The 15,636-nt window shown below is 48.6% G+C and overlaps 1 protein-coding gene across 2 annotated transcripts in view; it reads right to left on the bottom strand.

Annotated features, from left to right (window-relative positions):
* bmp1a (bone morphogenetic protein 1a) overlaps positions 1 to 15,636 on the bottom strand; it is a 282,531-nt gene that overhangs the window by 78,039 nt on the left and 188,856 nt on the right. The window lies entirely within an intron of this gene.

The following is a 15,636-nucleotide window of genomic DNA, read 5'->3' as shown; positions in this document are numbered from 1 at the left end:
TGGGAGTTGGAGGGAGAGAGACTGACCGATGGGAGTTGGAGGGAGAGAGACTGACCGATGGGAGTTGGAGGGAGAGAGACTGACCGATGGGAGATGGAGGGAGAGAGACTGACCGGTGGGAGTTGGAGGGAGAGAGACTGACCGATGGGAGTTGGAGGGAGAGAGACTGACCGATGGGAGTTGGAGGGAGAGAGACTGACCGATGGGAGTTGGAGGGAGAGAGACTGACCGATGGGAGATGGAGGGAGAGAGACTGACCGATGGGAGTTGGAGGGAGAGAGACTGACCGATGGGAGATGGAGGGAGAGAGACTGACCGATGGGAGATGGAGGGAGAGAGACTGACCGATGGGAGTTGGAGGGAGAGAGACTGACCGATGGGAGATGGAGGGAGAGAGACTGACCGATGGGAGATGGAGGGAGAGAGACTGACCGATGGGAGTTAGAGGGAGAGAGACTGACCGACGGGAGATGGAGGGAGAGAGACTGACCGACGGGAGATGGAGGGAGAGAGACTGACCGACGGGAGTTGGAGGGAGAGAGACTGACCGACGGGAGCTGGAGGGAGAGAGACTGACCGACGGGAGCTGGAGGGAGAGAGACTGACCGATGGGAGTTGGAGGGAGAGAGACTGACCGATGGGAGTTGGAGGGAGAGAGACTGACCGATGGGAGTTGGAGGGAGAGAGACTGACCGATGGGAGATGGAGGGAGAGAGACTGACCGATGGGAGATGGAGGGAGAGAGACTGACCAATGGGAGATGGAGGGAGAGAGACTGACCGATGGGAGATGGAGGGAGAGAGACTGACCGATGGGAGATGGAGGGAGAGAGACTGACCGATGGGAGATGGAGGGAGAGAGACTGACCGATGGGAGTTGGAGGGAGAGAGACTGACCGATGGGAGATGGAGGGAGAGAGACTGACCGATGGGAGTTGGAGGGAGAGAGACTGACCGATGGGAGTTGGAGGGAGAGAGACTGACCGATGGGAGCTGGAGGGAGAGAGACTGACCGATGGGAGTTGGAGGGAGAGAGACTGACCGATGGGAGTTGGAGGGAGAGAGACTGACCGATGGGAGTTGGAGGGAGAGAGACTGACCGATGGGAGTTGGAGGGAGAGAGACTGACCGATGGGAGCTGGAGGGAGAGAGACTGACCGATGGGAGATGGAGGGAGAGAGACTGACCGATGGGACCTGGAGGGAGAGAGACTGACCGATGGGAGATGGAGGGAGAGAGACTGACCGATGGGAGTTGGAGGGAGAGAGACTGACCGATGGGAGCTGGAGGGAGAGAGACTGACCGATGGGAGATGGAGGGAGAGAGACTGACCGATGGGACCTGGAGGGAGAGAGACTGACCGATGGGAGATGGAGGGAGAGAGACTGACCGATGGGAGTTGGAGGGAGAGAGACTGACCGATGGGAGATGGAGGGAGAGAGACTGACCGATGGGAGATGGAGGGAGAGAGACTGACCGATGGGAGATGGAGGGAGAGAGACTGACCGATGGGAGATGGAGGGAGAGAGACTGACCGATGGGAGTTGGAGGGAGAGAGACTGACCGATGGGAGCTGGAGGGAGAGAGACTGACCGATGGGAGATGGAGGGAGAGAGACTGACCGATGGGACCTGGAGGGAGAGAGACTGACCGATGGGAGATGGAGGGAGAGAGACTGACCGATGGGAGTTGGAGGGAGAGAGACTGACCGATGGGAGATGGAGGGAGAGAGACTGACTGATGGGAGTTGGAGGGAGAGACACTGACCGATGGGAGATGGAGGGAGAGAGACTGACCGATGGGAGTTGGAGGGAGAGAGACTGACCGATGGGAGATGGAGGGAGAGAGACTGACCGATGGGAGATGGAGGGAGAGAGACTGACCGATGGGAGATGGAGGGAGAGCGACTGACCGATGGGAGTTGGAGGGAGAGAGACTGACCGATGGGAGATGGAGGGAGAGAGACTGACCGATGGGAGCTGGAGGGAGAGAGACTGACCGATGGGAGTTGGAGGGAGAGAGACTGACCGATGGGAGATGGAGGGAGAGAGGCTGACCGATGGGAGATGGAGGGAGAGAGACTGACCGATGGGAGCTGGAGGGAGAGAGACTGACCGATGGGAGTTGGAGGGAGAGAGACTGACCGATGGGAGTTGGAGGGAGAGAGACTGACCGATGGGAGATGGAGGGAGAGAGACTGACCGATGGGAGTTGGAGGGAGAGAGACTGACCGATGGGAGATGGAGGGAGAGAGACTGACCGATGGGAGTTGGAGGGAGAGAGACTGACCGATGGGAGTTGGAGGGAGAGAGACTGAACGATGGGATTGGAAGGGAGAGAGACTGACCGATGGGAGTTGGAGGGAGAGAGACTGACCGATGGGAGATGGAGGGAGAGAGACTGACCGATGGGAGATGGAGGGAGAGAGACTGACCGATGGGAGTTGGAGGGAGAGAGACTGACCGATGGGAGTTGGAGGGAGAGAGACTGACCGATGGGAGTTGGAGGGAGATAGACTGACCGATGGGAGATGGAGGGAGAGAGACTGACCGATGGGAGATGGAGGGAGAGAGACTGACCGATGGGAGGTGGAGGGAGAGGAGGGGATATTCGCAGTTACTGTGATTTATTTTGTGCTTCTTCTTGGCCAGAGCTGGAAAGTAACTGGGACAGCATGGTTGTGAGTGTACATTTCCAGTGCTGCCTTCAAAGATAATGAGAATTCTTCGTAGCAGTTCGATTGTCAGAAGAGGCACTAAGGGGGAAACTAGTTCTTTGAAACATTCTGTTCCAGTCTACATCTGTGCATTCCGCCAACTAAAGATCTTTTAGCAGATCAAAAGTGGTGAAAAGTTAAAACCACAAATTGAAAAGCTGCAGAATATAAATGTCCACTTCTGGGTACTATCAAGCCAATTGTCAGTCACTGATGTGAAACCTGCATTTATAATTTCACAAGGGAATGTTCTGTTCATGTTCTGAAACCCCCTCAGTGGTGTCGTACTGAGTCACACAGAGCAAGATGCTCCGAGATCCAACCTCTAGACGGTGCTGAGTTAATGTCTCTAAGCTGGGGTAGTGGCGGGTGCTGTGCAGTTATCCTCAGTGTCCTTGGGCTATGGAATGCACGGGAAGAAAGTCAGCCAGGCTTCCTTCTCCTGATCTCCATGTAGTGACCCTTGCAGGTACCTCTGTGCATCTGTGCACTGGCTGAGAACGGGATCAAGCCCAGCTGTAAATGAATAGCCTGTCAATGTTCATCGTCCAGGGTTACCTGTGGAACTGTACCCTGGGATAGCTTTGTGCCTTCTGGAGCGGAATCAAAAATACAGAAAAGATATCCGGGATATGCGCAGTAGAGGTTGATTTAATCCTGTGTATCTCCAGGACTAGTATTCATATCTAACCAAGGTGTCAGCCTTGGCTCAGTGGGCAGCGCCCTAGACTCTGAGTCAGAAGGTTGTGAGGATCAAGTCCCACTCCAGAGGCTTGAGCACATAAATCCAGGCTGATACTCCAGTGCAGTACTGAGTGAGTGCTGCTCTGTCGGAGGTGCCGTCTTTCGGATGAGACGTTAAACCGAGGCCCCGTCTGCTCTCTCAGGTGGACGTAAAAGATCCTGTGGCACTATTTTGAAGAAGAGCAGGGGAGTTATCCCCGGTGTTCTGGCCAATATTTATCCCTCAATCAACATCACTAAAACAGATTATCTGGTCATTATCACATTGCTGTTTGTGGGAGCTTGCTGTGCGCAAATTGGCTGCTGCGTTTCCTACATTACAGCAGTGACTACACTGGCTGTAAAGTGCTTTGGCCAATGAAAGGCGCTATATAAATGCAAGTTCTTTATCTTTTCGACCCCTTCATACACTTGCACACGTACCAGCAGAAAACTTGGCACATGGAAGCATTGTATTGAGCATTTTTTGCTGTGTTAGTAACCCGAACCATCCCCGTGGCCCAGCTGTCTGGTTAACAGCTCAGCCAGGGGGTTAAGAGCTGCTTATTCCCCACATCCAGCCATTGTTGATCAGCAGCGTCGTCACCAAAACACTATCGGAAACATCGCACTTAAACCAATAGACTTTAGGTTGAACTTTATCTGGTAGTTCACTGGTTGATGTAAAATTCCTTTCTGTGTCATTTTAACACAGCCATTATTCTATTTATTTAAAATGGATAAACCACTTCGATGTTGAGCCAATACACTCCTTTGCAATACTCCTAGTTGATTATTTGAACTTGCTCCCACCTCCAGTGACAGCCTCATAACCCAACAGTACTTTACCACAGAGTTATACAGCGAGTGCCACAGTCTCACCACTCTCTGGGTAAAGAAGTTTCTCCTGAATTCCTTATTGGATTTATTAATGAGTATCTTATATTTATGGCCCCTAGTTTTGATCTTCCCCACAAATGGAAACATCTTCTCTATCTCTACCCTATCAAATCCCCTCATAATTTTAAAGACCTCTATTAGGTCACCCCCTCAGCCTTCTCTGCTCAATCTTTCCTGATAGTTTTAACCTCTCAGTTCTAGTATCATCCTTGTAAATCTTGTTGCACCTTCTCCAGTGCCTCTATATCCTTTCTTTAATATGGTCTAACCAAGTTTCGATACAAGTTTAACATAACTTCCCTGCTTTTCAATTCTATTCCTCTAGAAATCAACCCCAGTGCTTGATTGGCATCTGTGCTACGAGCACGGCGCGTGTGCTATACGGCTGGGAGTTTCACAAGGTGATGGAATGGATCTCACTTGAATGGAAAGTGAGAGGCGGCAGACAGCTGTGAGAGCTGGCAGAAGGCAGAGTGTTATGGGGAGGCCATGCGGGGTTTATGTCCAGCCTGGTCACCATAACTGAGCCGTGCAATCTACGTATTTCCCGTCGGAAATCAGCCAGGGCTGAAATAGTCTCTGATATGTTCCAGAGTTCCTGCTCCGTGTGATAGGGAATAATCTAGCAGGACAAGCAGTGACATACCAACAGTTTGAACCAATCCAACACACAGCGCAATTCAAACTAATCCCGTTAATCTGTCAATTCGGACACAATGAGGTCAAAGGTTGAACAGAGGTGGCAATCAAGTAGAATGGAGGCACAATGGATTGAGCCGTGCCACTGTAAAAATAAAATATGTCTGATTAGTTAAAGCACTGAGAGGGAAAGAACATTAACTGGCGTAATAAAGTAGGGCTCTTTCCTGGCTTAGCTAGAATATACAAATAAGAAATGAAAGAGGCTTGTTAAGTGCCCTGACTGAACATCGGCCAAATATACTAAGTGCTTTTAGCAGCAAGCTGACACATGTCAGGGTTGGCAAGAGCGCAGATCTCCTTGCAGTCCCAGGAAATCTGCATTATCCTTGAAATCGGAACATGACAAACTGACCTATACCTTGGGCTGAAAACAATCTGCAGCACGTGACTCTTCACCTGTGTTATCTAATGTCTGGCTGAGCTCTGTGCAAAATTTCATATACCTGCCCGCTATGTACAAACACCGCTTGGCACAGGGCACAAGTGCCGTTCCAAAGCTGCGCGCCATCTGTACGGGAGACCGACGCCGTCTGTGACTCTTTACAGACAAGGAATGTCACAGTGGAGCCAAGTCCACTTCCTGTAGGATGGGATTAATGGCACCTCTAAAGGAAAATAACAGCACACCATTTGGAATGACCCATGAATCAAGGGAACAACTTTATGCCGTAATGGGAGAGTTAATGCATGATACGAATGAGCTTCAGTGAGACTATAGAAACACAGGAACAGGAGTAGGCCATTCCGCCACTCTATCAGATCACAGCTGATCTGTACCTCAACTCCATTTAAAGAAAGAAAGAACTTGCATTTATATAGCGCCTTGAGCACAAAAGTCTAGGCTGACACTCCCAGTGCAGTGCTGAGGGAGTGCTGCCCTCTTGGAAGTGCTGTCTTTCAGATGAGACGTTAAACCAAGGCCCCGTCTGCTCTCTCAGGTGGACGTTACAGGTCCCATGGCAGTATTTCGAAGAAGAGCAGGGGAGTTATCCCCGGTGTCCGACCAACGGATGTCCCAAAGCGCTTTACGGTCAATGAAGTACTTTTTGAAGTGTAGCTACTGTTGTAATGTAGGAAACACAGCAGCCAATTTGCACTCAGCAAGCTCCCACAAACAGCAATATCAATGACCAGATCATCTGTTTTTGTTATGTTGATTGAGACACTGGGGATGTTGATTGAGGGAGAAATATTGGCCAGGACACCGGGGATAACTGCCCAGCTCTTCTTCGAAATAGTGCCATGGGATCTTTTACATCCACCTGAGAGAGCAGACGGGGCTTCGGTTTAATATCTCATCCAAAAGATGCACCTCCGACAGTGCAGCGCTCCCTCAGTACTGCACTGGAGTGTCAGCCTAGCTTTATGTGTTCAAGTCTCTGGAGTGGGACTCGAACCCACAACCTGCTGACTCAGATGACACATTAAGAACACGAGGCCTCTCTGTAGCTGTGGAGATCGTGCCTGCCAGTCAGTACCCGTGTGTCAGTCCAATATTCCGTTCCAAAGGCTGATAGTTGCTTCACGGTGTACTGCATGGCTCATGGTTGTTTCCTCTGTGCTTTTTATTATTTAAATTCAGGAGGAAGTACATGTTTAGTGAAGTTATAGTACGGTTTATTACCTGGTGCTTAAAGGAGAAGGGTTTGGCACATTGGGGCGCTCCATACTAAAGAGCAGTCAGAGATGAAAAAATCCCTGATCCATATCGCTCGATAATCTTAGGTAAGGGTATCGAGGGATTTGGAACAAAGGCGGGTAAAACGGTCAGCTGTGGCTCAGTGGGTAGCACCCTCGCCTCTGAGTCAGAAGGTTGTGGGTTCAAGTCCCACTCCAGAGACTTGAGCACAGAAATCTAGGCTGACACTCCAGTGCAGTACTGAGGGAGCGCTGCACTGTCGGTGGTGCCGTCATTTGGATGAGACGTTAAATCGAGGCCCCCGTCTGCCCTCTCGGGTGGACGTAAAAGATCCCATGGCACTATTTCGAAGAAGAGCTGGGCAGTTATCCCCGGTGTCCTGGCCAATATTTCTCCCTCAATCAACATCCCCAGTGTCTCAATCAACATAACAAAAACAGATGATCTGGTCATTGATATTGCTGTTTGTGGGAGCTTGCTGAGTGCAAATTGGCTGCTGTGTTTCCTACATTACAACAGTAGCTACACTTCAAAAAGTACTTCATGTAAAGCGCTTTGCGACGTCCGGTAATCGTGAAAGGCACTATATAAATGCAAGTCTTTCTTTTATCCAGTGTGTACTGCATGTCCGCCAGCAAATACTTTCAAAGAGAAAAAAAGAGCAAGTTAAACTAACGCTCACTGGAAATTTCATGTTCCAAATTGTCTGATCTACTTTGCATTCAATTCGCCTTTCCAAAAATATGCATAATATGTACTGTGGAATAGAATGAACAGGCGAGGTACCCGAGAGCTGGGTTGTACAGTTTCACCGTGCCGAGGGGAGGTCTTGTGCGTGCACAGACAGAGCCGCGGTCAAAGTCTTCTACATTCATTAATATCGAGAAACACAGATAGAGGCCCAAGGCCCAGAGAGCAGGAGAGCGCCAAGGCTGAACTGAGGGGAGATAAGGAAGTTGTGGTTAGGTAGTGCCCGAAGATGCTAAGACGAAGTGGAAGATTGAGGGAGATGAGGAGTTCTACAGTTTTGGGGTCCTAGAAAAAGAAAATGAGAGACAGTGTGATGAGTCTCGGTTTCAACACAGTCAGGGAGGAAGAGGGAGGAGGGTGAGCAATATTCCTGTTAAGCTGCACGGCCACACAGCTGTCTGGAGGTCCCGCGCAGCCCGATCACCGGCTTTTCAATGGGACATTTCACGCATGAGCGAAATTTTGAATGGGCCGCGCAGACAGTTAAAGGGACCGTGCACCCCAAAAAAAAAATTAGGGGGAACATTGGCGGTGAGTCCCTGTATCCCCACTTCATCTCATGGCTCAAGAGCAGCAGAGGCCTGCGAGTAGATGCTCTGGCTGCCTTTTTAAAGGTTAATGGCAAGGGAGAAAAGGAAAAATAAAATCACAGGGCAAGTACTTAGTCCAAGGTGTGCGCCATTTTATTTTACATTCTAATATATCAGTGCAATGGGGAAAAGGCGACCAGGGCAAGAAAAAAACTTCTCAGAAGAAAGAAATCCAAAGACTGGGATCCCGGCCCAGATTCAGTTGGTTGTGTTAAATATTCCCACAGATCTGGATTGTCCTGGTCGGTGTCCCATTCCCACCCAGTATTAGTGCAGTGCTGATGTAACCATGTTGTTATCTGCAGCAGGCACTCTCCAGCTGTGCAAGTCACATGCAGAAGGAAACAGCTGGACTTCAGAGATCAGAAAGGAAAGGAAGAATGCCCCTCTAAACTTTACTCTAGGATCCTCCTCTCTCCTAAGCTGCAAATACACGGTCCCACTCACTCTTCCTCTGTGCACCTTTACTGTGCAGTAATCAAGACCCATCACACGCTCTCCTACTCTCCAATTCATTCTTTCACACAAACCTAAAGCTGGGGAACTCCTCACATCCCTCAGTCTTCCCTTTGTCTTACAATCAGGGAGAACTCCCCTGCTCTTTTTCGAAATAGTACCATGGGATCTTGTACATCCACCTGAGAGAGCAGACGGGGCCTCGGTTTAACGTCTCATCCAAAGGACGGCACCTCCGACAGTGCTGCGCTCCCTCAGTATTGCACTGGAGCGTCAGCCGAGATTATGTGCTCTCAAGTCCCTACAACCTTCTGACTCAGAGGCAAGAATGCTACCCACTGAGCCATGGCTGAGAGGATTAAAGCCTTTCAGGGCAGTGTCCTAGGCCCAACCATCTTCAGCTGCTTCATCAATGATCTTCCCTTCAACATAAGGTGAGAAATGGGGATATTCACTGATGACTGTGTTCAGTGCCATTCACAACACCCCAGAAAATGAAACAGTCCATGCCCGCCTGCAACAAGACCTGGACGAGTTCAGGCTTAGGCTGATAAGTGGCAGGTAACATTCGCGCCACACAAGTGCCAGACAAGGACTATCTCCAACTAGCGAGAGTCTAACATTCAACAGCATCACCATCGCCGAATCCCCCACCATCAACATCCTGGGGGTCACCATTGACCAGAAACTTAACTGGACCAGCCACATAAATACTGTGGCAACAAGAGCAGGTCAGAGGCTGGGTATTCTGCGGCGAGTGTCTCACCTCCTGACTCCCCAAAGCCTTTCCACCATCTACAAGGCACAAGTCAGGAATGTGATGGAATACTCTCCACTTGCCTGGGTGAGTGCAGCTCCAACAACACTCAAGAAGCTCGACACCATCCAGGACAAAGCAGCCCGCTTGATTGGCATCCCATCCACCACCTTAAACAGTCACTCCCTCCACCACCGGCGTACCGTGGCTGCAGTGTGTACCATCTACAAGATGCACTGCAGCAACTCGCCAAAGCTTCTTCGGCAGCACCTCCCAAACCCACGACCTCTACCACCGAGAAGGACAAGGGCAGCAGGCGCATGGGAACACCACCATCTCCAAGTTCCCCTCCAAGTCACACACCATCCTGACTTGGAAGTATATCGCCGATCCTTCATCGTCGCTGGGTCAAATTCCTGGAACTCCCTCCCTACCAGCACTGTGGGAGTACCTTCACCACACGGACTGCAGCGGTTCAAGAAGGCGGCTCACCACCACCTTCTCAAGGGCAGTTAGGGATGGGCAATAAATGCTGGCCTTGCCAGCGATGCCCAGATCCCGTGAACAAATTAAAAAAACTATGATGGCTACAAAAACAGAATGGAAAGGATATTAATTGAAAGGTACTTTGAATTGAATTTTGTATATTATGGAAAGGCATTTGATTCATATCAAGTCTGTAAAACTTAGCTGTGTCATTCTTTAAATCATTTTGCAGATATTTAATTTATAGATCTATAATGTACAGGAGAGCATTTATAGGGTTACGTAACGTAATGGACTCAGTCTTGGACACTGGTCAAAATACTGCCGTTTGACCCCACTGATGTGGGGGTCATTAATGAGGAACAGAAACCAACAGTGAGAGAGACTGGAACAGCGCCCTGCCCCCATCACACACACATATTATAAACACCACCTCATGGATAACAGAAACAAAATAATCTGACAATCCTGACATAAGACAAATTGCTTTACATTCCCAACAATATCCAACTTGCAGTTCTTGACACTGTTGCTGACCATCACCAAGTTTGCAACCACAAGTCTCTCTCCAACATTTCCATCTGGCCTGGCTCAACAAGTCTGCTAATAAATTGAGGTTCTTGGACAGCTCATTCAAATGACGTTATCAACATCTATTGTGACAGGAAAAGTGAAAGTTAAACGTCAGTTTGTTTTGGCTGGCTGCTCTTGCCTACTCTTTCAATGAAAAAAAGTCCATTCAAGTTACGGTTCAGCAACCAAGTTATAAATGGTCAGCTGCTGCTGCAACTTAACTGTTCAAAGCACAGAGCCCCCTGTCGCTCTTCGATCAAGATGGAACTGGGGCCAGTTCTTGACTCTGTTGGTTGTGATCTCACCTGTTGCCCAGCAAGATTATGCGTTCTTCACCAACACTGACTCAGCAGGACTATGTGTGTTTTAAAGGGGGGGAGGGGGGTTGCTGAAGGAGGAGGGAAGGGGGTCACAGAGTGTCAGGGAGGCAAAGGAAATGCAAGCACTTTTCTTTAGCTCAGACATTAAGCCAAAGTGGACAAGACAGATAGCAAGAGTTTCTACAGTTATATAAAAAGAAAAAGGGTGGCTAAAGTGAATGTTGGTCCCTTAGAGGACGAGACTGGGAAATTAGTAGTGGGGAACATGGAGATGGCAAATACGCTGAACAAATATTTTGTATCAGTCTTTACAGTAGAGGACACTAAAAATATCCCAACACTGGACAAACAGGGGGCTATAGGGGGGGAGGAGCTAAACACAATTAAAATCACTAAGGAGATGGTGCTCGGTAAGATAATGGGACTTAAGGCGGATAAATCCCCTGGACCTGATGGCTTATATCCTAGGGTCTTGAGAGAAGTAGCGGTAGGGATTGCGGATGCATTGGTGGTAATTTTCCAAAACTCCCTGGATTCAGGAAAGGTCCCAGCAGATTGGAAAACTGCTAATGTAACGCCCTTATTTAAAAAGGGAGGTAGACAAAAGGCTGGAAACTATAGACCAGTTAGCCTAACATCTGTGGTTGGTAAAATGTTGGAGTCCATTATTAAGGAAGCAGTAACAGGACATTTGGATAAGCATAATTTAATCGGACAGTCAGCATAGTTTTATGAAGGGGAAGTCATGTTTGACAAATTTGCTTGAATTCTTTGAGGACGTAACAAACAGGGTGGATAAAGGGGAACCAGTGGATGTGGTGTATTTGGACTTCCAAAAGGCATTTGACAAGGTGCCACACAAAAGATTACTGCACAAGATAAAAAATCACGGGATTGGGGGTAATATACTGGCATGGGTGGAAGATTGGCTATCTAACAGAAAACAGAGAGTTGGGATAAATGGTTCATTCTCGGGTTGGCAATCAGTAACTAGTGGTGTTCCGCAGGGGTCAGTGCTGGGACCCCAACTCTTTACAATCTATATTAACGATTTGGAGGAGGGGACCAAGTGCAATGTATCCAAGTTTGCCGACGATACAAAGATGGGAGGGAAAGCAGTGAGTGAGGAGGACATAAATAACCTGCAAAAGGACATAGACAGGCTAAGTGAGTGGGCAGAAATTTGGCAGATGGAATATAATGTTGGAAAGTGTGAGGTTATGCACTTTGGCAGAAAAAATCAAAGAGCAAGTTATTATCTAAATGGAAAGAAACTGCAAAGTGCTACAGTACAAAGGGATCTGGGGGTCCTGGTGCATGAAACACAGAAGGTTAGTATGCAGGTACAGCAGGTGATCAGGAAGGCCAATGGAATCTTGGCTTTTATTGCAAGGGGGATGGAGTATAAAAGCTGGGAAGTCTTGCTTCAGTTATACAGGGTACTGGTGAGGCCACACCTGGAATACTGCGTGCAGTTTTGGTTTCCATATTTAAGAAAAGATATACTTGCTCTCGAGGCAGTTCAGAGAAGGTTCACTCGGTTGATTCCGGAGATGAGGGGGTTGACTTATGAGGAAAGGTTGAGTAGGTTGGGCCTCTACTCATTGGAATTCAGAAGAATGAGAGGCGATCTTATCGAAACATATAAGATTGTGAGGGGGCTTGATCGGGTGGATGCGGGGAGGATGTTTCCACTGATGGGTGAGACTAGAACTCGGGGGCATAATCTTAGAATAAGGGGCTGCCATTTCAAAACTGAGATGAGGAGAAACTTCTTCACTTAGAGGGTAGTAAATCTATGGAATTTGCTACCCCAGAGAGCTGCGGAAGCTGCAACATCAAATAAATTTAAAATGGAGATAGACAGTTTCCTAGCAGATAAGGGAATTAGGGGTTACGGGGAGAGGGCAGGGAAGTGGACGTGAGTCTAGGTTCGGATCAGCCATGATCCTATTGAATGGCGGAGCAGGCCCGAGGGGCCGTATGGCCTACTCCTGCTCCTACTTCTTATGTTCTTAATGTTCTAAGACACACTTGGCACTGTTGAGAATGACCAACTGAGTTAAATTCATTGGTCCTTGGCCCAACAGTCTTTCTGAAGAATGAGTATTGTGACAGATAACATCAACAACAACTTGCAGTTATACAGCACCTTTAATGTAGTAAAACGTCCCAAGGCGCTTCACAGGAGTGTTATCAGACAAAATTTGACACCGAGCCAAATGAAGAGTTATTAGGACAGGTGACCAAAAGCTTGGTCAAAGAGGTAGGTTTTAAGGTGCATCTGAAAGGGGTTGAGAGAGGCGGAGAGGTTTAGGGAGGGAATTCCAGAGCTTAGGACTTTGGCAGGTGAAGGCATGACCGCCAATGGTGGAGCAAAGGAAATCGGGTCTGCACAAGAGGCCAGAATTGAAGGAGCGCAGAGATCTCGGAGGGTTGTAGATGCTGCAGAGGTTACTTACAGAGATAGGGAGAGGCAAGGCCATGGAGGGATTTGAAAACAAGGATTTGAATTAATTAATTTAGTTAAGTGAATAATCAGACGGGTATTCCCTGAAAAGCCCACCTTTCCCAGGGCCCTAGTACAAACTGGAGACATAGCTGCAAATTCAAAACTCCGCAGTGGCGGGGGTCTCCCACAAGACGGCCGTAACTTTAGTGCAAGAGTCGCGGAAACCCCGAAAACTGCCTGAGTGGCGTTTCCACGGTTCTGACACTAAAGTTACGGTAGACGTGTGGGAGACCACATACCCCCGCGGAAATTCACCCTCGGAACGTCGAGATTCACAATGAAGAACAGTTACCTGGGTGAGGTTTCAGAGGAAAACCAACAGCCATGGAACGAGACCCCAGCCAGAGTCAGTCAGGGAGAAAAGGGGAATTAATGGCTTAGATGAGAGCCACATAGCCAAGTTAGCCGATGACACAACGATGGGCATTGTAAGCAGTGTAAATGGAAGCATAAAATTACAAAGAGATATGAATAGATTAAATGAATGGAAAAAACTGTGGCACCTCAGGAAATCCGGGTGAGGGCTGGCTCCTGCGATAGTGAGCCAGCCTGAAGAAACAGGTCAAGAGAATGACCAGAGCAGCCTCTGACGTCCAGGTGGCCCTTGCACTCAGGGTGTATAAAGGGGCAATGATGAGCACGCACCCGCTTGTTAGTCGGCAGGCAACTGCTGCATCCACCCACAAGGGGGTCGGAATTTCTGACAGGGGGAACGAGGAGCAGGGCCCCAGTGTAACTGGGTCCCAACTCAGTGCCGAGAAGGCCAAACAAAGTCAGCCCTATCAACACCAAGCAGAACCTCAAATGTGAGTTGCAATGAATTCTGATTTACTATCATCACATGCCAGGGAACAGCACAGGTTAACTCATATTAGAGAACTGCCCTCAGATCCGTAGCAAGCTAGTGGATAATGAGTGCATGGTGACAGAGATTTTGATAACATCACTCAATATCAGCCTTCAACACACGGCCAGCCGTTAAATATTCTTTAATGTACAAGTGTGAGATCATTCATTGCAGTGTGGTAATGGTAACGTGAGCAAAAGGATAACGGAGGGTCACTGACGGTAAATTGGAATGTATTTGCTCCCTGGACTCTCAATTCATCTCTGTGAGGGATTGATCCATAAGGAGGGCACTAGGTCCCAGGTTTCAGCCCATCGCTCAGTGGGTGGCACCTTCGCCTCTGAGTCAGAAGGTTGTGGGTTCAAGTCCCATTCCAGAGACATGAGCACAAAAATCCAGGCTGACACTCCAGTGCAGTACTGAGGGAGCGCTGCACTGTCGGAGGTGCTGTCTTTCAGATGAGATGTTAAAACCGAGGCCCCATCTGCTCTCTCAGGTAGACATAAAAGATCTCATGGCACTATTTCAAAGAAGAGCAGGTGAGTTATCCCAGGTGTTCTGGTCAATATTTATCCCTCAACCAACATCACTAAAAACAGATTATCTGTTTCTCACATTGTTGTTTGTGGGAGCTTGCTGTACACAAATTGGCTGCTGCGTTTCCTACATTACAACGGTGACTACACTTCAAAAAGTACTTCCTTGGCTGTAAAGCGCTTTGGGACATCCGGTGGTCGCGAAAGGCGCTGTAGAAATGCAAGTCTTTCTTTCTATGTGTGCGCTGACAGCTGTTCTCAGCGGGAGTGGGCAGTAGGGATGTGACAACTGGTTCCAGCCCTCCTGGGCTTTGCTTTCACGTTCTTTTGATCTCATCAGAGGTGCTCGGCCAGATTGTGCTTTGACACTCACGGCCACCCGTCCGTTACTCCACAGGACAAGAGGGAACGCACCTGTATTGGTGGAGGGACCATTCACACGAATGGTGAAGGGCAATCAATGCAGATCTTACGTTTCATCATCTAAGTGCTGCACTTGACATCCTTGCGTGAATTCAACAGAGAAATAAATTCCTAAGCGAGCGTTCCATGAGTTGCTGATAGCCAGATTGGCCCACAGGTTTCTCCTTCACACAGTCTGCTGCTGCCAGAGTCCACAGCTGTCTGTGTCTCATCATTCTTCCAGTCACTTTTCCCCGCACGTGTTTGCCTGAAACGCAGTCTTCCTGTCTAATGCACGCTGATAATCACCAGACAAGCTAAACAATTGACAGACAGTGATCAGAGTCTGCGGCAAGAAAGCATCCAACTCAATTTACTGACTAGACCTCAGGACTGTGTTAAATGGGAACCCATCCCAACGTTCAACAAGTCATTTTCCGAAGGTACATTTTTTTTACGTTAAAGTCACCAAGATTAGCAGTGAAGTGACATTAATGTAGGCAAGTGCCAATTCTCTGCACCAACCATCCCCTTTAAAGTGACATTGCTGTTCAGTAAAAGACTTGGGGGGTCACTTGACCTGGTTTACATAGATGGGAATGCAGAGATGTAAATGTACGTCATCTACTTGTCCCTGCGGCTAAATGTTATATAAAGCTTCAGGAAGAAAAGGACAAAAACAAAGAAGTGTACTTCAAAAAGATTAAATATGCAGCATGTCTAAAACT

This window comes from Somniosus microcephalus, chromosome 30 (genome assembly GCF_052327205.1).
Source record: "Somniosus microcephalus isolate GS21.2 chromosome 30, FLI_Smic_1.0, whole genome shotgun sequence".
Lineage (NCBI taxonomy): Eukaryota > Metazoa > Chordata > Chondrichthyes > Squaliformes > Somniosidae > Somniosus > Somniosus microcephalus.
The sequence above is the reverse complement of the archived record's forward strand: the minus strand, read 5'-3'. Positions and strand labels throughout refer to the sequence as shown.